This window comes from Dipodomys spectabilis, unplaced genomic scaffold, assembly GCF_019054845.1.
Source record: "Dipodomys spectabilis isolate Male_0828 unplaced genomic scaffold, ASM1905484v1 ptg000145l, whole genome shotgun sequence".
Lineage (NCBI taxonomy): Eukaryota > Metazoa > Chordata > Mammalia > Rodentia > Heteromyidae > Dipodomys > Dipodomys spectabilis.
This window is the reverse complement of record NW_024870822.1, coordinates 4584041-4605865: the sequence shown is the minus strand read 5'-3', so window position 1 is coordinate 4605865 and position 21825 is coordinate 4584041. Positions and strand designations below refer to the sequence as shown.

The 21825-nt window shown below is 42.7% G+C and overlaps 1 protein-coding gene and 1 long non-coding RNA gene across 4 annotated transcripts in view; one reads left to right on the top strand and one right to left on the bottom strand.

The window, feature by feature from the left end:
• Positions 1-297: 297 nt before the first annotated feature.
• LOC122117813 lies at positions 298-20315 on the bottom strand. The gene is made up of 3 exons (XR_006149238.1): positions 20224-20315; positions 10006-10016; positions 298-309 (listed from the first exon to the last, which is right to left on the bottom strand). It is a non-coding gene; the product is annotated as an uncharacterized LOC122117813 (long non-coding RNA).
• The window catches only part of Ehf (ETS homologous factor), a 43171-nt gene continuing 22347 nt past the window's right edge, over positions 1002-21825 (top strand). For 2 of the 3 annotated variants that reach the window (XM_042691664.1, XM_042691662.1), the window contains exon 1: positions 1002-1134. The gene's annotated coding sequence lies outside the window, so the exon portion shown is untranslated. Of the gene's footprint in view, positions 1135-11371; positions 11422-21825 lie in introns of those variants that run through there. The other variant, XM_042691663.1, reaches the window with a different exon arrangement.

Here is a 21825-nt window from a genome sequence, read left to right as displayed (position 1 = left end):
TCCTACCCAGTGTTTCACTTTCTTGCCCAAACTATGTTGTTTTTCTTTCCAGTTGTAGCATCTTGGTTCTCTCTTTCCTCTAGCTCCTACACAGAGTGTCAACAAGTAGTAAAACAAAATAAAAAGATTTATGTCCGTGTTGGGAGGATGTAAAGAACCTAGATAACTCCAGCCAATCAGCCCTTGCATTGTTGGGAGTTGATTGTTGGACTTTAACATCTCATTGTGGGCCCCTCCTCCCTTCTCCATTTCAGATTCTCTCTCTTTCTCTTTCTCTCTCTTTCTCTCTCTCTCTCTCTCCCTCCCTCCCTCTCTGTCTCTCTGTCTCTCTCTGCCTCTGTCTCTTCCCTCTCTAAATCTCTCCCCCTCTCTCCTTTTCTTCCTTTCCACATCTTCTCTCAAGGTTCTTTTTCAGGGCTGGGGGATTTGCCTTTACAAAATCCACTGAAATTACCCAAGATCATTGTCAGAATAGGTAACCAAGATGATGCCTGGAGAGAGAACTGGGAGCTCCTTTCAAACCTGGTACCAGAACAGCCCAAGCAAAGCTCTAAATGCAGACTGGAAAATGCGATAGATGTTCAAGAGGCCTCCATACCCTCTACCATCACCTCTGACAGATTTGGACTTCTACGTGTTTTGCATTTTTACCTTCTCTGTTCCTGATGGTTTCTGTGGGGAGTGAGGTGATTTTTTTCACCTGAAACTGCCACTAAGCCGAAAAGAACAGTCACCACCAAATCAATTCCTCATCCATTAACAGGTTGTCTCTGTTCTCGAGACACACAGGCATAACCTGGTTAGACCTGTTTTGTTTGAACACTAATGTGTGAGTTGGCCAAATGCAAATGAGCCAATGTTTGTAATCCTTTATTTTATTTTTTTAAAGGGCTGGGCAGCCAATCAGAAGAGGGGGAAGTGACTTAGGGAATTCCCGGTTGGTGGCTTATTGCTTAACATCGTACAAAATGATTTTAAATTATTGTCATATGCATTTATCTTCACTCTGATGAGGGCTCAGACGTGATAGCACTGTAGCTCCCCAATCCTGTAGGAGCTGGCGTGCTACCTACTGCCTCCTCTCCATTAGCCAGAGCTATTGGATTTCCCACCCAGAATCTTTAGGTAAATGAGGTAAGTCCTGATTTTTAAACCTTCTTTTGAACCTGGAATTCAAATACCGGAGTGGAAAGAGAAGCCTGTCTTGAATGAGACAGATGAAATAAAACACACTCCCGGAGGCTGCTGGCAGGAAGTGAAGCTTGCTTTACCTGGGCTCACCTCACTGGGTATTGTTAGAATCGCATTTTGAGGGGCAGCTGGGCTGTTTTGGATGTTATCTGTGAATTCCTGCATTGTCTGGACATCTAAACATGGTGAATATAAAAGCCCTCATGGCAAAGCCATGTCCCCTGGGTTGGATTCTTGTGAAACAAAAAACAGACAGGTAGCTCGGCCATTGCTCAGTACAGGGTAGGTTGGCTAAGGAGCTGTTGGAGCTTTGAGTACAACCTCTTCTTTTCTACAGGTATCTTTTGCTAATAATTTTCTGACATAAACTATAGAGAAAGACAAGTTAATCTGTGTGTTCCAACTCCTAGGAACTGGCTAGAAATAGGCAAAATAATTTACCCCACACTGGAAAGAGGGACCAACTGAGCCAAAGTAGGCAGCAGGAACATTGGGAGGAGCTGAACCCTTAAAACGACCCTGTCTAGAAAATCAAAAGCAATGTAGGGAAAGTATTTTACCATATTTTGGGGGACAAACTAACCCTTTGTTTCTCTGTAATGGGCTCTATGGCTAGACAAGCAGATGTGACTCACTAACAGCAAATGCCTTCGCTATAGGGACTCTTTTGATTTTGTTTGTGTGCCGCCAAGCAATATTGGTTACTGCATAGACAGAACTGGGAATAAAGGAGAAGTAATCTTTATGTTGGTTGATCATAGCACTGCAACAGCAAAATCACATTTCCAACATATTTGCTAACGTAGGGTACTCCAAGTAGTAGGCAGGGATTATTTGTTTTTGTTTTTGTTTTTAGATGAAATGTAAGATTTTGTGAGCCTGTTTACAAATATCTTTGTGGTTGTTGTCACTGACCCCCAGTGACAGAGAAAAAGTGAATGAGTGGATTCTGAGCACTTTCTGACTGAAGCTGTGTCTCAGGCCCTGGTCCTGTGGACATAGGTATGAGGATAAGTTCCAATGGTGTCTTTCAATGTGGAAAAGGGAAGTTGAGTGTCACACAGAGCTGTGTGCTACTTCCCCTGAGGTCAAGAGAAGAAGAGATTTCCAACAGCATTAATAAAGACGTTAGGAAGAATTTCATGGTGAGGAAATGCTATTAGAGAAGGCTCTTAAAGGGATTTGAAGAATGTAATCGCTACCTTTGAAGTTTGTAGAAGGCTCCATTGTCCTCTTTTTGTCACTTAAAATTCTAGGACTTTGAAATAACTCATCAAGACCATCTTCTCATAATACGGAGCCAAGTGGTTCCATGTCATTTCTACCTCAATAGGTAATGGTGTTTAAAAACTGGAGGAAAATGAAGCGAGAGTCATTTGGACCGTGTTTTCAAATTGTTTGATGGAAGCAAGAGCAAGACTGGGAGAATGGCTAAGATTAAAGTCTTCTCATCTCATCATTCAGGATGATTTTCAGGATCTTTTAAAGCTAGCTAGGGGCAGAGCAAGATGCTGGTGTAGGTCTGATCAGTACAAAAGTTCTCAAATTTACTTACATTTATTCTGTTGTGCTAAAAATGACCAATTTGTTAGATTCGCTCAAACTGTTAGATTATTTTATGTGAATTCAATTGATTAATAGTATTAATACAAACGTTATCATTTTATCAGTTACCACATTCTAGAATTTTTAAAAAATAATTCTTAATATATTCATTGATTGCAATTTCTTGTGGAAGAGCCTTGAACCATTGTAGCCCTTTAACAAACCATACCCATGATTCCCAGCTTAGAAGTTTTTGGAAGTACTCCCATTCACAGACCAGATCTACCAGGGGCCTTTTTGGCTTCTCAATGGTTTGAGACAAAATGGAAACCGAGAAGTTACGATGTGGATTCAATTATATTCAGCAAGCTAGCTGAAAACTAGAAGGAACTCATATTAAGTCTCAGGTCAGCGTGTGCATTCTTTGGGTCAAAGTATCTTTCTAAGGAAGTAGAATTTAATTTTCTGGGGTCCTACAAAGTTTTATTTCCTTTCTTATCTCTGTCACTCCTCCTTGAATTTGGGTCCTGAACACTGGGTCATGTTTATTGAACTTCATTGCTTTTCTGGAAGTCTTGTGTAAGAACCAACGTTTCGTACTACAGTGTCACACAGTCAGAGATTCAGACATTATAAGGGTTCTCCTTCCTCCAGGTGTGCTTTCAAACAGAGGTGGCCTTCAAAGACCTCTGGGAGACAGGATGACATGTGGGCACTAAGAATATCATAGCAGAATTTGCTAACACCCTCCAGGGACAATGCCATGCATTTAGTGAATCAGAACTTTGCTGGCACCATTTTACAGCGATTTCAGCCCATTTCTCTTGTTAGATTTACTCTTTGGTAATGTCAAAGTGGTGTCTTTTCTGTTGAGGGTGAGGTTCTTGTTGAGACATTGTGTGCTGTTTAGAGACTGCACACATTTTCCCTGCCTTTGTTACCTGGCAAAAGCAGAGCATAGTGGCTGTCAGCTTGAGTAAGCCGAATGTGTGGTGGGGTTGTTATCTGAGCACAGAGGCCGGAGACAACCATATTTTATTATGTCTCTGAATAACTGAAAGCAAAGAATGGATATTTTACTTTTTCAGACATTTTCATATGTGAGTTTTAGAAAATGCTCTCATTTATTCTCATGAACAATTGTACTCCTATTAAAAATTGTTTTGTGCCTTTAACTTGGACAATTTGAAAGGGCCGGATTGCTAGGCTTGTACGGGAAATCAGCAGTGCTGAGTGGCGAATATACCCTCAAAGAGATCATCTCAGGAGAGACCTGTTTTCTAGCCACACAGCAATGAGATCAGGAAGCAGTGATATACTAGAGGAAAAAGTCCCATGGATCTTTCAGAGTTATTTGACAAAATAATCCTGGGGAGCAAAGATACTTTCTTAAGAATCTTTTCTGAAGAAGGCCAGATTCTACCTTTGGAGTGATGAGCACACTGTGTGGTACAGTGCTCAGGATGGTAGTCAGAAGAACTGGCAAAGCTATGTCTCAGAGCACCATACTCTACTTCTCTGAACTTTGGTTTCCTTCTCTAGACAAACCTGATCATCTTTAAAATCCATTTCAACCCTCAGGTACTATGGCTGTTTTGACCAAAGTGATAGAGTGGGGGAGGGTAGAAAGGAAAGGGGGCAGCTATGTCTGAAGGTAGGGGGCAGTAAAACTACTTGGGAAATGGGTGGCAGATGCCCTATACGGATGAGATAGGAAAGGAAAGTTGGGTACAAACTTAATTTCCTTCCTTGGATCCCTCAGAACTTTAGCTAAGGGATATACTACGAGGAGGTACTTAGACCCAACACCTGGAGTTTTGTGGGTATATAAGAGTCTACTTCCATCCATACCCCATCTTTATCAGTTTTTGTCCCGTGCTCAAAGCCAGCGTGAGTGTGGAAGTGGATGAAGCTGTGAGCATAGGAAGTAAAACAGGAGCAGATACTCTAACAGTGCTGTCCACAAAACACCTCTGGAAAGGTGGCATTTGGCACCTTGGCATCCAGTCCGTCCATATGGGCCCTTGTGAGTTTGCTACCCTGACCGTCCAAGAAAACTGGGCAGATGGGAAGGATCGGGGCTCTTCTCTTTGCAAAGTCACTTCAGTGGGAAGTCGTGGAATGTTCCCTGAGGGCCTCAGCCATGTATCTGGAGTAACTAGAGCTTGTAACAGGGTCAAGCAGGGTGTCCCACTTAAAGATGTTCCTAGGGTACTAATTGACCTTGTTTTAAAAGAGACACCCTGTAAAATACTCCTTTGAAAATGATTTCACTAGCACCTAACCACATTCTGCCCTCAGTTTGTTGGACGGGACTGGGCCCTTTTACTCTGGCCTATGGGATTCACGTTCTCCTCCAATCTTTCTCAACTTTTGGGACCCCAGAGCGTGTCTTGGGTATTTTCTTGAAAGCATTGTAATTATTGCTCAGGGTACATGACTATTTATTTCAAATATAAACAGTGTGGCTGCATTTAAAGCATGCTTTCTCGTGAAACAAAGCCTAAGCTTAAAAAGGAGCCAAAGTGCCAAACTGATAATAGTCTGATAATTGAACTAATGAGGCACCTTATTAACGCTGCTATCAGCAGAACAATTTATTTCTACTTTTTCATGACCTTGTCTGCAGACTTTCTTTGATATGTGTTGTAATTGTGGTGAACCTGAAATATTATACCTACCACTTCCTCCTCACTCCATGTCATAGATACACAAACAACAACAATATTGAGGGCCAGCATCTTACAAGTTAGAGATTGGAGAAATTTCAATCCCTCCATTAGCCTTCCTCCTCGCCTGGTGCAAATTATCCTCCAAAGCTCTGACAAACTTTTCTTGGAATAGGAAAAGGATCTTCTTTGGAAAATTTCCTTAGTAGAGTTGATGGAGTATTTTAGAGGACGAAGTGAAGGTAGTCTGAAGAACTATTTTCTGTTTATATAGTGACATGGTTCTGTTTATATAGTGACAAGACTGGTTTTTTGTTTTGTTTTGTTTTTTGTTTTTTATCTGTAGTGAGGCTTCAACTCAGGGCTCAGGCCTGTCCCTGAGCCCTTTTGTCCAATGGTAGCACTCTGCCACTTTGAGCCACATCTCCATTTCCAGGTTTCTAGTGGTTAAGTGGAGATATGAGCCTCATGGACTTTCCTGCCTACGCTGGGTTTGAACTGTGATCCTCAGATCTCAGCCTGCTGAGTAGTTAGGATTACAGGCATGAGTCATTGGCTTCTGGCACCAGACTTGTTTTGTCTTTGTAGGGGCCTGTGGATTCGACCCTAAATTTGGTATATGCTTAGACTTTGTCCACTTAGAAAACCAGAGAGCACCGAATCACAGCTCCTGCATCTCCACTGGTCAGAGGTGGAAGAACACTGTTGGAAAGCAGAGGTTCACTGCTGTGTATCTGAAGAGGCAGGTAGCAAAGGAGTCTTTATGGCCTGTGAGCAGCCGGAATGTGCTATAAAGAGCATTGGATTTAGAGTCAGACTACCTGGGTTCAAATTGGACACTGCCACTGGGGTAGTCAAGTGACTTTGGGTGAATTATGTAAGTGGTATCATCTAAGTTCTTCATCTGGAAAATGGGGTTAATGACACATACGGCACAGGGATGTTGTAAGTTTTAAGGTAAGCAAAGAATATGAAAACACCCAGAAAAAATGTGTGTGAGTTATTAGTAATTTGCAGAAGTCAGGGAGAAGTATTCAGTTTAATTGTTTTTGGTGACTCTCCCTTTGGCTGGAGTGGATAAGTACTAATTTCTGAAAGCAATTTTTTTAAAAAAATAATGATCTACTCTGGTTCTGTACTGTAACTTTAAGAAAGAAATGCACTGGGTAGGAATAGTGAGCAGCAGGGAAATGGGACAATCCAAGTTAATGGAGAACCTCCACATTGAGCTATTTAAAAAATTGTTATTATAAAGGCGATGTGTGGAGGGGTCGCAGTTACATAAGGCAGGTAAAGTACATTTCTTCTTGGACAATGTCACCCCTTCCCTTGTTCTCTCCCAGTTTTACCTCCCGTCTTTAGCCACAAGTTGTATAGTTCATTTTCAACATAGTGTCTAGTGAAAACCATTGCTGAATTTGATCACCCTTTGTCCCTTCATTTCTATACCCCTGCTTAAGCCTCTTTTTGAGCTGTCTGTAAACCATGATCCATGGAGGCTGTGGGAAGGCCCTGGAGGGTTTAGGAAGCATACTCTTATCCCTGTGCCTGATGTCTGGTCCATAGGAACCTCCAGAAAATAAAGGCTCCCTCCAGGCAGTTCACAGGACTGACAATGCCTTTGTACATTGGTGCTCACTTCTAAAATTCTTGACAGGGTCTCCAGATGTCTATTGACCACAGCTGCTGAAGAACTGACCTTGGGCATTTACTATTTACTAATTTTGCCTGGATATTATAGGATCTGCCTCTTGCTGACATGTTCAAATGTTCAGGCCATGTGGAAGTAGTTTCTAGGGGCTGAGTTGAACAGGCCAATCCTCACTGATAGTAAAATAGCCTATCTAGTGTCCAAATATCTCTTGGTGTCTATGGGGAGGACTCAAAGTGTGTATAAACTTGGATATTATATATATATATAAATATATATATATTACCATTTACAACAATATATTTACTACCATTTACAAAAACCTCTAAATAAAGTTGAGCATCTTTTCTTGCTATGAATAGATATTCTCTCAATATGAATCTTTTTAACGTGAATCTGTATTATGATTAGCCACAACTGTGACTATTGTGAAGAGAAGTCACAAACATTTTAGTCTTTGCTTAGTATTTCTCAGAATGTCATTATCTGACATCACAGAAGTTATTAGACTTGTACTAGATATTCTTATTTGATGTGTTAATGAAGAAGCACGTATATTATTATGATGCCGCACATATGTCTTACAAAGTATTTCGGCAATTAAGATCGTGAGAAGGGGCCTGCAGGCCTCAACAGGTTGCAGAATAGCGTATGGTACAAATAAAAAGATTAAGAAGTTCTAATTTACAACCTTTTCCTGCACGTCATGAATGAAATGATGGCTGAGCACCATTCGTGGATAGACAATCTCTGCCAAAAGAAAACAATATATTTTCTCTGCCTCTCGGCATTCTTGGAGTTGTGTCGGGATCTTGGCATTATGAAGATGATAATAGTAGTAACACTAATGTGAATAAAAGCTAACCTTTGTTGGGTGCCGGCTATAGGCAAGCTGGTTATAGACATAATCTACGTCATATTTAGTTTATCTTCCGAATCACCTGATGAGGTAGACAATAGGGCATTTGAAGACAGGAAAGACCTCCCTGTTCCCAATAGGGTGTGATACAGCTTTGGTTGGGGTAAAGGCAGTTGAGATCCAACACCCCTGGAAGAGACCAACCAATATTCTGGGTTTGCAACCTGTGCAGTTGCGTAAGGCCAGAGCTTAGAAAGACTCTTATTTGTGCCATGTTTTAATAAGTTTGAAACAAGGGGCTCTGCATTTTCTTTTTACATGAGCCGTGCATTACAAAACTTGTTCTGCCCTTAGATGTGGTGAGAAGGTTTGTGTGTGCAGACAATTCCGTTGTGTTGAGAGGTTGGGAAGCTGTGGCAGACGGAAGAGATCCCTTGCATACTCCCACCCTGCTTCTCTAATCAGCCATGAGGAGAAGGCTGAGGTCTGCCAAGAGTGGAGAATATCGTTTCTGAGCTTGTGAAGTGTTTAGTTCTCAAGGTTTCCTCTGAAATAATGGAGGGACTGCTCAAACCATCAGGAATTTTAATTCCTTGGAAACTATTCTGGTGAGGAGTTGCTTGCCTTTCAGATAGGTTTTCTTGTTTTATTTTCCAGAGAGCTTGACACAGAGACCCAAGAGTTAGGAGAAGCAGAACAAAATCTGTTTGGGAAGAGAAAAATAAACCTGGCCTGGGAGGGTGTATATTCTTAGGAAGATACTTAAAAAGAAAGAAAGAAAGAAAGAGTCCCGATTTCTTTCTGTTTTCATTTCATGATTATCTGAACAAAGAAAGTTCTTTTTTTTTTTTTTAAGGCAGATGTTCTCTCATATGTGAGGAAATCCAGATCTTATTCAGTTTTCAAGCTGCAAGGATGAGAATGAAATAAATCTCATTTGTCCATATTTTAGGACTAAGTTTGTACAGTCCTGTTGCAAGATCTGCAACAAGGTGGTAGACCGTGCTGACAGTGTGTATGTGTGTGGGAGGGATGCTGGATTTCTTTGAGCAGTGAACTTCAGGACCCCTGAATGATACTCCGTGGGCTCTTGCATGTCACCATGGTATTCCCAACAGAAACAGGCCTGCCCTCAGGATTTGCGTGATGGCTCAGATACCAGGTATTCCTCCAAAGAAGCCATAATTTCCCCTTAATTTTCCAGCCATGTTTCTTGTTGTTATTACTCTCTTTTATCAGAGTTAATAAGTGTGAGCCTGCTTCAGGTAGCCACTTTAAACACTGAGTCAGTCCAGGACTTTCAGGAAGCCAGACTGAAGATTTTTTTTTTTCTGTTGTTGTTGTTGGGTTTTGTTTTCTTTTGTTTTGCTTTGTTTGGGCACTGGGCATGGAATCAGGGGCTCATGCATGGTAAGCACAGCTTTTACCACCCAGCCATATTCCCAGCTTCCCTGAGTCCAGGTTTTGAATTTGATCAGGTCATGACTTGGTACAGTGAAGAGCTTTCAGATTAGGACAAAGAGGGGGTTCAATATGCCTCCTATTCACCTTAAAAAGAAAAGTTAAGGGAGCCATTTTTAAAGAATCCTCACATCTCTCCCCTTTTTAGAAACACAAGAATCCATTTTTGAATTACCGAGAATTGCATTATCTTTCATGCTTTTTCTATAACACATGCATTAATAATCCACCCAACTTTAGCTACTAGGTCCCTGTCTTTGGGTAAGTTGTGTAATTTTTCTGTGCCTCTTCATCTGTAAAATGGCAGGGTGGTGGTATGTGTGGGAGGGGGGGAGGGGGGAGTAGAGGATATTATTTCTGAGGCTTGGAGTTCTTGTGAGACTTAATGACATAATTTGTGTGAAGCCTAGCTCAATTCATACACACAGTAAACATGTAAATCTGAACTATCCTTGCCGTCATCCTTTTTCTCGTTTGTAATTATTCAGTCAGTGAAATACCAAATTGATGGCTGTTCATCTCTCCTGGGCTTGAGTATCTTGGTGTTTTCCTGGTTGGAAACTTGACTCTCAAAATGGTCAAACCATTGTCCTTGTCCATCTCAACTGCTCCCTGGCTCCAGTCCCCACCCCTTTCCTTCCTCCACCCTTCTTGCATTCCTGCGCAGCTGATTTTATTTATTTTTCAGTCAACTGAGGGTGTTGTTAAATCTTTTCTTTTTCTGCTGCCTGATTTGGTTTGAGGCACTCCACTCCCTGCCCTGCTCATGACAAGAATGCTTGGGAGTGCTCAGCCAGCCATGTCCCTCCCCTGTCAGATCACCCTGTTCTTAACGCGCACTTGGCGAAGCCAAGTTCCCCAGCCCTTCCCCACTGTCCTGCCCCACCATTAAATCAGTGGCCTCGTGGTAATGCGGCCCATGGCTGAAAGACTAGGGGCACGCCCGAGGCTTTGGGAGGGAAACACTGCCTGCTGTCTCCATAGACTTTTCTTCAGCCCCAAAAGATATTAAAAAGCTTCCTCGGAATGATGCCACTGACTAATCAGTGTTGTTCATGCTCTCCACCTGGGTGATTTGTTTAGCAGTCTAGGGCCCTTTTTGGTTGTCGCTCATCATGTGACATTAACACACTCAACGAGAAATGGGAGCGCCATGATGATTGGATTAGGGTAGGATGCACACGTCCAGCCACTCAGGCCCTCTCCACATAAAACACAACCCCTCAGCACGCAACACCTCAGATCCCTTGGCAGAATGGAACCCGAGTGACTCTCTGCAGTTCACTTTTGAGGTAGGCTTGGTGGGCTTCATTTCCAAAATGGGAATATCATGGTCCAAGGACTAGAGGAGGTGTTCTTCAAGTATGGCCCTTTGCCCAGGGCTGGATGTGAGGATATCCGTGGGAGAGGCTAGTCTGAGATTCTGGGGGTGTCGAGCCTCTGTTTTAGGAGGTGACCCAGAGACCACACCTACTCTCCGAAAAGCTGGATTTCTGAAATCTGCTCTTTGGAAGCTTGTAGTTTGAGTTTCGACCACCTCCCATTTGGCCCCATCTTCTTAATCTGATTCCTGATCTGAACCCAGGCAGGCTGGAGGCTGGCCATATCGCTGTCCAGACTTTGGCTACCCCTCAGTGCCCTTGTGGAACCAGCTAATGGAAAAGTACAAGGTCTTCTGGCTTTTTGGCCGACCAGCTCTCCCTGGCCGATTCCATACCTTCTTCTATTCAGAGGGTGTGGGAGGATGACATCCGAACTGAAAACGCAGGTTTTTCTTTGGTTTTTATAGGAAAAACAAATTGGCATGAATGCTCAGTCAAACCAGCTCAGGCTGCTTGGGCACATGCCTTTCTTTCTTTCTTTTTTTTCTGTTTATTTTCCAACAAATCAATGCTTAACTGCGTTGTTATCGGAGCAGAGCAACAGGTGCAAGAAAATAACTCTGCTGCCAACTCAAATGAAAAGGAAGGGTTTATCCCCTCTGGGAGGTATTCAGAAGATAACAGAAGCCCCTGCCAGCAACTGAATTAACAGATCTGTTTACGGTGGGTTTTATGTTAACAACCTGCTCCTAACCCTCTAACACATAAACACACCATTGTCTTGGGACTAGACTTTCAGCCATCCAGACAACCAACTACTTTATTCTGCTCTGAGTAGAGATTGGTTTTGGCTGAGAATGCTCTATGAATTCAGAGGCTATATCCTGTCTGCCAAGTCCATGTCCTGGAGGGGGTTTTCTGTGAAAACAAGGGTAGGGGCTTGCTGCAGAGAAAAGGATGGATTCTGTGTGTGTATGTGTGTGTGTGTACATGCATGAATGTGTGTGTGTGTGTGTGTGTGTGTGTGTGTGTGTGTGCTGGTACTGAGGCTTGAACTCAGAGCCTCTCACTCTGGCTTGGCTTTTTAGCTCAAGGCTGGTCAGCTCTACCACTTGAGCCTCAGCTCCACTTCTGGCTTCTTACTAGTTAATTGGAGAGAAGAGTCTCATGGACTTTTCTTCCCAGGCTCGCTTTGAACTGCAATCCTCAGATCTCAGCCTTTGGAGTAGCTAGGATTAAAGTGTGACCCACAAATACATGACTGGGTTCTACTGTTGAATCTAATGGAAATTCTTTTCACAGCTGGCTACCCCTAAATGCCAGGACAATTGCCTGGCTCTCTCTGCTCTTGCTCCATTTCATTGCCAAGGAGGTGGAGAATGAGCTCAGTAGAGCTTTGGAAAGAGCTGCTATTGTTTTTGTAGTATGTCCTCGCTAAGAATCCAACAGGGCAGGGCGGTGTCTGTGTTTTGTACAGAACTGCATCTCTAGCACCTAGCATGGTGCCGAGCATCTAATAAACATTATAGATGTACATAAAACCAATTATATAATATGTGATATTTATTATATATGAAAATTCGTGAGGATGAATCAATATTTGGAAAAGTGATTCTCAGAGATCGTTTCTGTCTACAGAAGGCTGAGACATTAATTATATTGGCCAGGCATGGCTAACAGCAGGTGGTTAAATAAGCTTCTGAAAGGTTAAGGTTGGGGAAGGATGGAGTCAAGGGTTCTCTTGATGGAATAACCTTTATGGAGACCCTCTGCAGGAGTAGTAAGCCGAGCAGATTGCTCAGCTTTCAGAAACACACACTTGTGAGCAACTGAATGTTGTAGAACGTGACAACTTGGGGATACTGAGAATCTGGAACTGTTTTATTCCTGACTGACAAGAATGGGTTCTCCACAGGCAGATTGGAGCTTGACCTTTTCTAAGTGAATCTTTCCTGTCCTACTCTACCATGGTTTTCTTGTGTTCATGGATAGTTTTTATTTTTCTTGGTGTTAGTTATCTTATGGTGGGAAATGGAAGGAGACAGGTAAATAAACCAGCAATCCTCAACTGTGGAGGGACCAAGAATCAAAAGGAGGTGCCTAGTGATGATTCTGAGGCAAAATGTGGGGTGATCCCCAGGCCAGTGCAAAGTTACTTCTCCTAGTGACTACTTTTTTTAGTGACTACTTCTCCTGGTGACTACTCCGCCTAGTGGTTCATAGACAAAACCATGAGAAACAAGTGCGTGGTCTCAAAATCCAAGAAGGCATACTAAACATGGTGGTGCTCACATCTGGGACTTAATGAAGCTTACAAAACCCTGTGTTTGTAATGAGAAATAAGGGATTATATATTGTTAGAGTCTTTTAGACTTTGCCAGAAAACCATGCAGACATCCAGGTACAGAGAACAAAGAAAGGTTTATTGCTGGGAAGGGGCCGGCAAGAGCCCTTCTCACAAGGGAGAAGTGAGGAGAAGCACCGGCTATTGTCTGAAGTGACCTATACAACCTAGGAGGTCTAGGGGCTAGGAGGTGGAGACCCTGGTGTGGATGTGAGGACCAGGGGCTTCATCATGGTAGATTAGGATTTATGACTGCTGCCCATAAGTAGATAAGTGGCCCTGCAGCTCCTAGACCTGAAAGACACTCCAAGGAGCTCTTGTTGCCCTACATGATGGTAGCTGCCCCAGAGAAGTGCCATCCCAAGGTAGAGGGGGTTGGAGGCGGATTATTTACTGGCTGATTATTCACTACCTTTACTACATGAGCTTAGAGTTGCCTAAGAAAGGAGCATACTAAGGGGAAAGGGAAAGGAGTCTGCTAAGCTATGGGAAGGGAGCTCTTTGGCTCATTGGGTGGTGGTGGTGGTAGTAGTGGTAGTACTGGCGGTTGAAGCTAGAGCCTCACACATGCTAGGTTGGTGCTTTACTAGTTGAGACATACCTTCAGTACTTTTTGCTTTATACCTTCAGTACTTTTTGCTTTAGTTGTTTGGGGAATAGGCTCTCTCATTTTTACTTTACCCAACCTGGACTTAGATTTTCCTGTTTACATTACCTATGTGGCTAGGATGACAGATGTGTACCACTATGTCCAGCTAGCTATTGGTTGAGATGAGATCTCTCCAACTCTTTGCTGGACTAGTCATCTTCCCAGTCTCTGCCTTTTCAATAGCTGAAGTTACAAGTGTGAGTCAGAGCTCTCAGCCTCTGTGCCTTCTTATGGTTATTTGGTTTTAGAATAGAGAAAGGTATGAAAAGTGGCAAATTCTTGGAAAAGGAAAAGGATCTATCCAGAACCATTCCTATTTCAGCTATCACTAGATAGGCCCAGTGGGGTCCTTCTGTTTTCAGTATAGGAGAAGAAGAAGACATCTAAGCCAGTCAAGAGAGCCAAGAGTGTATTTTCTCAGGCCTTCTTTCCTAGGAGAGAATCCGAACCCTGTCTCCAACACAAAATTTTCTTTAAATTATAATATAAACATAAGTGCCAGTGAGATTTTCTAATGATCCATAATCTCTATAGATCTTTGGGTTCACTGGATTATATTGAAGCCCACAGAATACATGCAAACACATACCCAAGTGGATGTGCAGTTTTGGTGACAGAAAGAGCCACCACTTCTACTACAGTTTGAAGAAGCTGTGACCTTTAAAGATTCAAAGCTTATCCTAGACTTGATTGGATCAGCATGAGAGTGACAAAGGCCATGCAGGTTACTTCAGGCAATCTCGTCTTTCCATCAACTTTGGTGCCTTCCACTGTCAGTATGTGCCATCTTGTCTCAGTCTGGCACCAAGGCTGATAAAGATCAGCATAAAATGTCTATTTCTTAATGACTTACAGTCAATAAAGTATACCTATCATGGGACCAGACTTGTTCTCCTGATAGAGCATTATGGGCTATGAAAATACTTGAAACCCTAGAAATAAGACTTCAAATGTGGCCCCTGGGAACATGAAATGCCTGTTTCAAACACATTAGGAAGGTATGGAATTACCCATGATGTAATCCTAAGAGGATCAAATACATTCCCCATGCTTGATTCACATCTTGATTCATTTATAAAAACACAAATTATTACCTGTATTCTATTCAACTACATTTCACACATACATGGATTTTTTTTCTTTCCTGGAAGGGGAGTAGTCCTTTGACTTGACACTCATCTTGAAACAGGAAATCAGTGAGTTATTGCAACATCCTTAGGGCAAATACTGTGGATTCACCTGCTAGAAGCTTTGCTTAAAGACTGAAATGGGTCTGGATGTCATCACAAAATAATCATTTAGAAGATCTACTTGCTCTTCTGGCTTGAGGGGTGGAAATGTCCCCTGGCAGCTAGTTCTGTGACAGTTTGGGGATGATGTGGCAGACCAAACACATCATGACCTTGACTCTCAGTCCCCCAAGGCTGGGGACAGGGAATGCAGATGGCAGTCTTGTTGAAGCTTCCAGTGAGCCATCAATCTTGTGACAGGAGCAAACTATATTCTTTAGCCAAGGATCTAATTTGGGAAATGCACAAATAATGATGGGCCATTGTGTCCCCAAGTTTAAGGTGAAAATAACTTGAGTCATAGCAAGCATTCACCTTATATAGGTATTGGATTGTGTGTGTTTGCATACAAGCTTGATAAGGCAGCTAATGACATGTTGAGATTCTGTGACCAGGCATGGCAGTTGGAATAAGGAGACATTGATACTGAAGGGGTTTGCTTTTCCACAAAAATGCCCTCTTCTTGGTACAGAGTGTAGCTGAGTTCTCAGGGTTTGTTGCTAGATGTTCTGAGTTTGAATTCTTTTATAGCACCAATTCTTTAAAAACAAACTTTAATTGTTATTATAAAGGTGATGCTATATAAGTCAGGTAAAGAGTACATTTCTTTTTAGACAATGTCACCTCACCTTGTTCTCTCCCAGGTTTTCCCTTCCATCCCCACCCACAAGCTGTATAGTTCATTTCCTAGCTCCAATTCTTGCTAGGCTATGTGACCTTGGCCAAGTTTTCTAGCCTCTGTGAGCCTTAGACAGTCCATTTGTCATTATATTCACTGAAATAATGCACTTGAAAATTCATAGCACAGAGCTGGGGCATTTGATGTGATCAATAGGCCTTCCTTCCTGAAGCATGGTCATTAGTTTTACAGCTAAACAAAAGAAAGATATGCTTCCAGCTGAGCAGGCCCTAGGTAGAAATGTGTTCATTCCAGACAAAGAGGAGGAGAAGGAGAAATGGGAGGGAGAAGAGGAGGAAAGGAGGAAGGGGAAGAGGAGGAGGTGGAGGAGGTGGAGGAGGAGGAGGAGGAAGAGGAGGAGGAGGAGGAGGAGGAGGAGGAGGAGGAGGAGGAGGAGGAGGAGGAGGAGGAGGAGACCTCCTTTTTTAGGAGAAATCAGTTGCTTGTCTTGTTAGGAGTCTAGAGACTGGACAAAGCCCCTGGGGTTTGAGCTGCACCTTGCCAGCACGCTTCTGCTGGAGTTCAGGGGGCACCTCTTTACTCTCACTCTTCTGTATATATTCACCAAATCCTAGATCCTATGCTTCATAGCATTTCCTGTGCAAGTGGACTCTGTGGGGAACCCTGGACCACTCTTCCAGGCTCCCATAGACTTGCTGTACTCTCTTGTTGGCCTGGCAGCCAGGGAGCCTAGGAATGTGAAACCTGTTATCTCTAGTGCATTTGGATGTACGGCCTTCAGCTGTGGGAGTCTTGGGCTGTGTGTCTGGTCAAAGGAAGGAGCAGGAGAGGTGTCTCACAGACCCTTGGGCAAACACTACATTCATAAGGGGAAGAGCATGGCTCCTGTAAAGAGGGCTGGGACCTTAGTTCATAGCTCAGCCATGATAGTGAATTTTTAACTGAGGCACCCAGGATGGGGCATTAGGATCTGGAGCTAACTTTAGGCAGTGGCAACTGGTGACCTTTGCTCAGTTCAGTTAATAAAGGTTAGACTTGAATGAACTTGACCTTTAATTTCATCCTTGGAGGTTCAAAAAATATTATAGTTAGTATTAGAAAAACTAGCTTGCATTTATCAAGGAGTTATCATATGTCAGAAGCTTTTCCAAGCAATTAACAGCCATCATTACATTCTAATACAAAAATGTTCTCATATTATACTTATTTTGCAAGTGAGGAGATAGAGTTCCAGAGAAGATAAATGACTTGTCTAGACTTGCTTCATTAGTAGATTGGTAAAGCCAGAATTTTCACAGTACGCATCTGACTTCAAAGCTCAGAGCTCCCTGACCATTGCATGTTCCCTGCTGTGTGTAGAGTGCCCCACCTCAATAGTATACCAAAGCCAGCCTACCCATCCTGCCTAAGACCTGACACTGACCTGTCACTAACATCAACTTGTCACTTGTCGTGTAGGAGGTAATATGTTGTGTCCTCTCCAGACATCTTTGTGTCATCCTCACATCAACCCATTATTTCTCACCCCTGTGGGGACACCAAGACTGTAGAAAGGGTAGAAATTTCTACAGTCAACTCAGCCACCAGCTTAGCCACAGCACTACAAAACCAATACTCATCAACTATGTTACAATCCTTTCTACTTTTAAGAACAGCTCTGGAGTAAGTCAGCCCAAGAGACAAAGAACATAGGTTCTTTCTCATAGATGGGAGCTAGAACTAACTCATAAATGTACAAGTAAACCCATACAGGGTTGTATGCAAAATACACAACTGTATTAACCAAAATATAGTATTGGCAGTGTAATTTCTTAGAAAAATTAACTCATAGTTCAAACAAATGAATACCAAGAAACTGGCACTTGAAAGCTGTGGGGAGGAGACCAAAGAGAGGGGGATAGAAGAGGAGGAGGAATACAGTCAACATTCAACACATGTCCCATGAAACTAAGAAAATGGAGGGAGGGTAGATTGAAAGCGTTGGGAGAGAATAATGAAAAGGTTGACATGGATCAAGATGCATTGTACTTATAAACTAATTTTTGTTGAATGGCAACTCCTTTGTACCACTTAAAAATAATAAAATCTAATTAAAAAATAGAAAGAATAGCTCTGACACCAGACACCAGTAGCTCATGTGAGTAATCCTAGCTACTCAGGAGGCTGAGATCTTGGGATTGAGATCCAAAGAAGTAGAGCTGAGGCTCATATAGTAAAGTACCAGCCTGGAGTGAAAAAGCTGAAGGACAGTGCCCAGGTCTTGGGTTCAAACTCTAGTACTGGCACAGAAAAAGGAAAGCTCTGGAGACAGGAACCCAAAGCTAAATCAGAATCTCTTTCTGCATCAGGCATGTCTTTAAGACTCAGATTTGGTGGCACTTCTCTATGTGCCAAGCTGCTGCCAACCAGCAGGTGCAATGGGTTCTTTTAGATTTAAGTCAGGCCAAATTTTCCAGCCCATTTCCTTTGCTCTAGTCCAACCTATGTGTACCGGAGACGGGGCTGGTCACCCATAGGGAAGGAAACAAGTCTTAGATGAAGGTCTGGAAGAAGAGTGGGCATGGGAGCTCACTTGGTGGCTGATGCAGAAGTGGCCAAAGCTCTTAGCTGCTTAGGGCATGGGAGGTAGGCTTAATGTTGATCTAAAACTACACATTAAAGTGAGTGACAGGGGGTCTATGGCACCCACCAGACTCAGTCTGTGGTTACTTAACAGCTCTTCCTTTCTGCAAAAACAGGTTCCAGACAGGCCAGTCTCACATAGCCTATTATCTCTAGGGGAGCTAAATGGTTTATCATTTGCAGGGGACTTACTGTCTATATATAGTAGAATAGGTCCTGACCAGAAGTGATTTGAGGTTCTGTACTGTGCTTTATTCTCTTGGATAGCATGCCTACATCTTGCTCTTTAAATGAACAGTCATTCTAGCAAACTTCCTCTCAAGGATATGATATTATGAGTGAGTGTGGGTTGGGGGCATAGTCGACTAACTCCTCTTCCCTCTGTTTGCTCTGATTGGTTCTCTCCAATAAGGGGGTGGGGAGATAAAATATAGTTTAAAATCTTGGGTTTTGGAGGGAGGGGGGTTCGGTCGTGGGGCCTTAACTCTGGGCCTGGGTGCTGTCCCTCAGCTCTTCAGCTCAAGGCTAGTGCTCTACCACTTGAGCCACAGCGCCACTTCTGGCTTTTTTCTTTTTTTTGCTCGTGTGGTCCTGAGGAATCGAACCCAGGGCCTCAGGCATGCAAGGCAAGCGCTCTACCACTGAGCCACCTTCCCAGCCCCCAAAAATCTTGGTATAATGTACATTTACTTTCACTCTTTGGGTTTGAAATAAAGTTGGGTTTTCTTGAATGCATGGTGGTTTTTATAATAGTCTAAGTAATCACGTATCCTGTATTTCCTGAATACATGCTACCAAGGATAGATGGAGACAGCCCTGAGCTGCAGCACATTGGCCTCACTCTCCACTGATTAGGTAATAGCTTTCAGTGTATGTGAGCCACTGTGTGGCCAGCTTGCAGGAGCCCATTGTGTTTAATCCTCAGCAAGCCTGTGTGGTAGGAACGCATGCGGTCTGTTTCCCCAGAGAGGAAATAGCAGCTTAGAAAGGCCAAGGGACAGCCCAAGGTTGCCACACCAGTAAGAGCAAAGCCTGAGCTGTCTGCGTCCACAGGCTTTGCTACTAACCACTGCAATCAGCCAGGTGTGCGTCCACAGGCTTTGCTACTAACCACTGCGATCATCCAGGTGTGAGTTTGCTCTAGGAGAATTTGGGGTGGAAGGAGAACCCCTGTCATCAAATGAGAAAAAGGTGATTGATCCTGCTAGATACCTTACAATACACAGCACAGCCCATCACCCCAAATAATTTTTTTCCAGTCCCACCTGTACACTAATGTTTATTAGAGCATGATTCACAGATGTAGAATCAAAGTGTTGATAAAGAAATGTGACATCTATCTATCTATCTATCTATATATAAATGCTACTATATATATATGATGGAATATTATTCAGCCATAAAAGAATAAAATCCTAATTTTTGTGGAAATGATGCATGGTAATGATAAGCCAGGCATAGCAAGACAAATCTTCATGTTCTTACTCATTAGTGGAAACTAAAAGCATTGATCTCAAAGAATAGTAGTCACTATAGCTGAGAAAGGTAGGGAAATGGTAAATAAAAGGTATCAATATATAGTTAGATAGGTGAAATTAGTTGTGATGTTTTAAAGTATAGCAGGGTAAGCACAATCTATGCCAATATTTCAATATAACTAAGAGAAAAGAGTGCAAAATTTCCCAATCTGTAGAACTGATAAATATTTTAGGTAGAAATAGTAATTATTCTGGCTTGATCATCACACATTGTGTATACATACAAATTCTCCTACTGTATTTCATAAATATGTGTAAGTATCATGTGTTAACTTTTAAAAATTAAAAACTATTCAGTCCCAAATCAGTGGTGGGGACATTGAGAAACTGCTATTCTAGTTCTTGCTCTTCTTCCTATTATTGCAGGGCCTGGGTGCTGTCCTTGAGCTCTATCGCTCAAGGCTAGCCCTCTACCACTTTGAGCCACAGCTCCACTCCCCAACCCCCCTTTCTTTTGTGCCACTCCTGGAGCTTGAACTCAAGGCCTGGGTTCTGTCTCTTAACTTTTTTGCTCAAGGCTGGCACTCTACCATTTAAATCACAGCTCTATTTCTGTTTTTATTGTTGTTGCTGTTGTTATTGTTGTTTTTGTTTTTGGTGGTTAGTAGGAGTTTGAGTCAGTAGGACTTTCCTGCCAGGCTGGTTGGAACTATGATCCTCAGCTCTCAGCTTCCTGAGTAGCTAGGTATAGAGGTATATAGGTGTGAGTCACTGGGGCCTGGCCTGCTCTTTTTTATAAAGAAATATTTTTATTGATAGAAATAGTGCCTACTTGTTAAGTAGGCACTATACCACTTGAGCTACTGCTCCAGTCCCCCTCCCCTTTTTTTTTTCATTGGTTATTGTTACTAGATGGTCTCACTTTATGCCCTGGCAGGTCTGGGCTATGGTCCTCCTATTTGTATTCCCTGTGTCAGTGGTGGTGACAGGCAGGCCAGTGAGCCCAGCCACTATGCTTTCCACCTAGCTAGGATTATAGGCACATACCATGGTGCCCAGCCATTGAATGAGGTAGTCTTTCAAACTTTTATACGTAGGCTGGCCTTGAACCATAATACCACATCCCCAATTCCAACTCCCAAGTAGTTAGGATTATAGGCTTGAGCACCAAACCAGGTGAGAAACTGCTTTTAACTACTTGGCATGTCCCCAGCCCTCAGAGTTTGCTCTGAGCTGAGGAGCGGAGGACAGAGAGAAGAGAATCCTTCCTCCAGTGTAGTTGATGCATGAAATGTGAATTCCTTACTCAGATTTTGAAGAATAGAGCCTGGAAGGAACAAAAAGGTGTTAGCAAAACAGCTTGAGAATTACTACTTAGAGCAAGGAAAGAAAAGTGACTTTTTTTATTGAGGGTATGTGTGCCAAGATGCTGGTAGATACTCTTAAAGCCTACTATATTATTTATTCTTCAAAGCAGCCCTCAGGCTGTGAGGGAATAAGCCCTTTGCCCTCCATCTCAACATTACCTGTCAGATTCCAAAATCGACTTTATATAGTTGACAATTTTTTTTTCTTCAGGAAAGCTACACTGAGGGTAAAATAGGGAGCTAAAAACAGAGCATTAAATAATCCTTCTTCTTTTTAATTAAAAGGGTTGCTTTTTTATATCCCATAAAGCAATCACATATACCATGGAAAGTCTTTATTAGTGTAAGGGAGTGTGGGTGTGTTGGTCAGAAGAGGGTTGTTTTACAGTTCTCAGGGTACATTTATGATCCATTATCTCATTTACTCTCCTCAACCATCCTGGGAGACTGTTGGAAGGCAAATGTCCCCTTCTCCCCAAATTTATACCTGAACTGAGCCTCAGGGGGACTTGACCAAAGAATTTGGCTCTCTTAGCCCATCCTAGGGCTATCTCCCGGTGAAGTCCTGTGGGTCCCTATGGGTCCCAGCCCCCAACATCCTGTGTTCACAAGCCTAGGGGAGCTCATGAACTCTGACTCACTGAGAGTTAAGCCACATAAACTCTTTTATGAGTAGTAACCATTTAATTGGCCTTATAAAAGGGCCCCTCACCACACAGCCTGCTTTCCCCTGGAAAA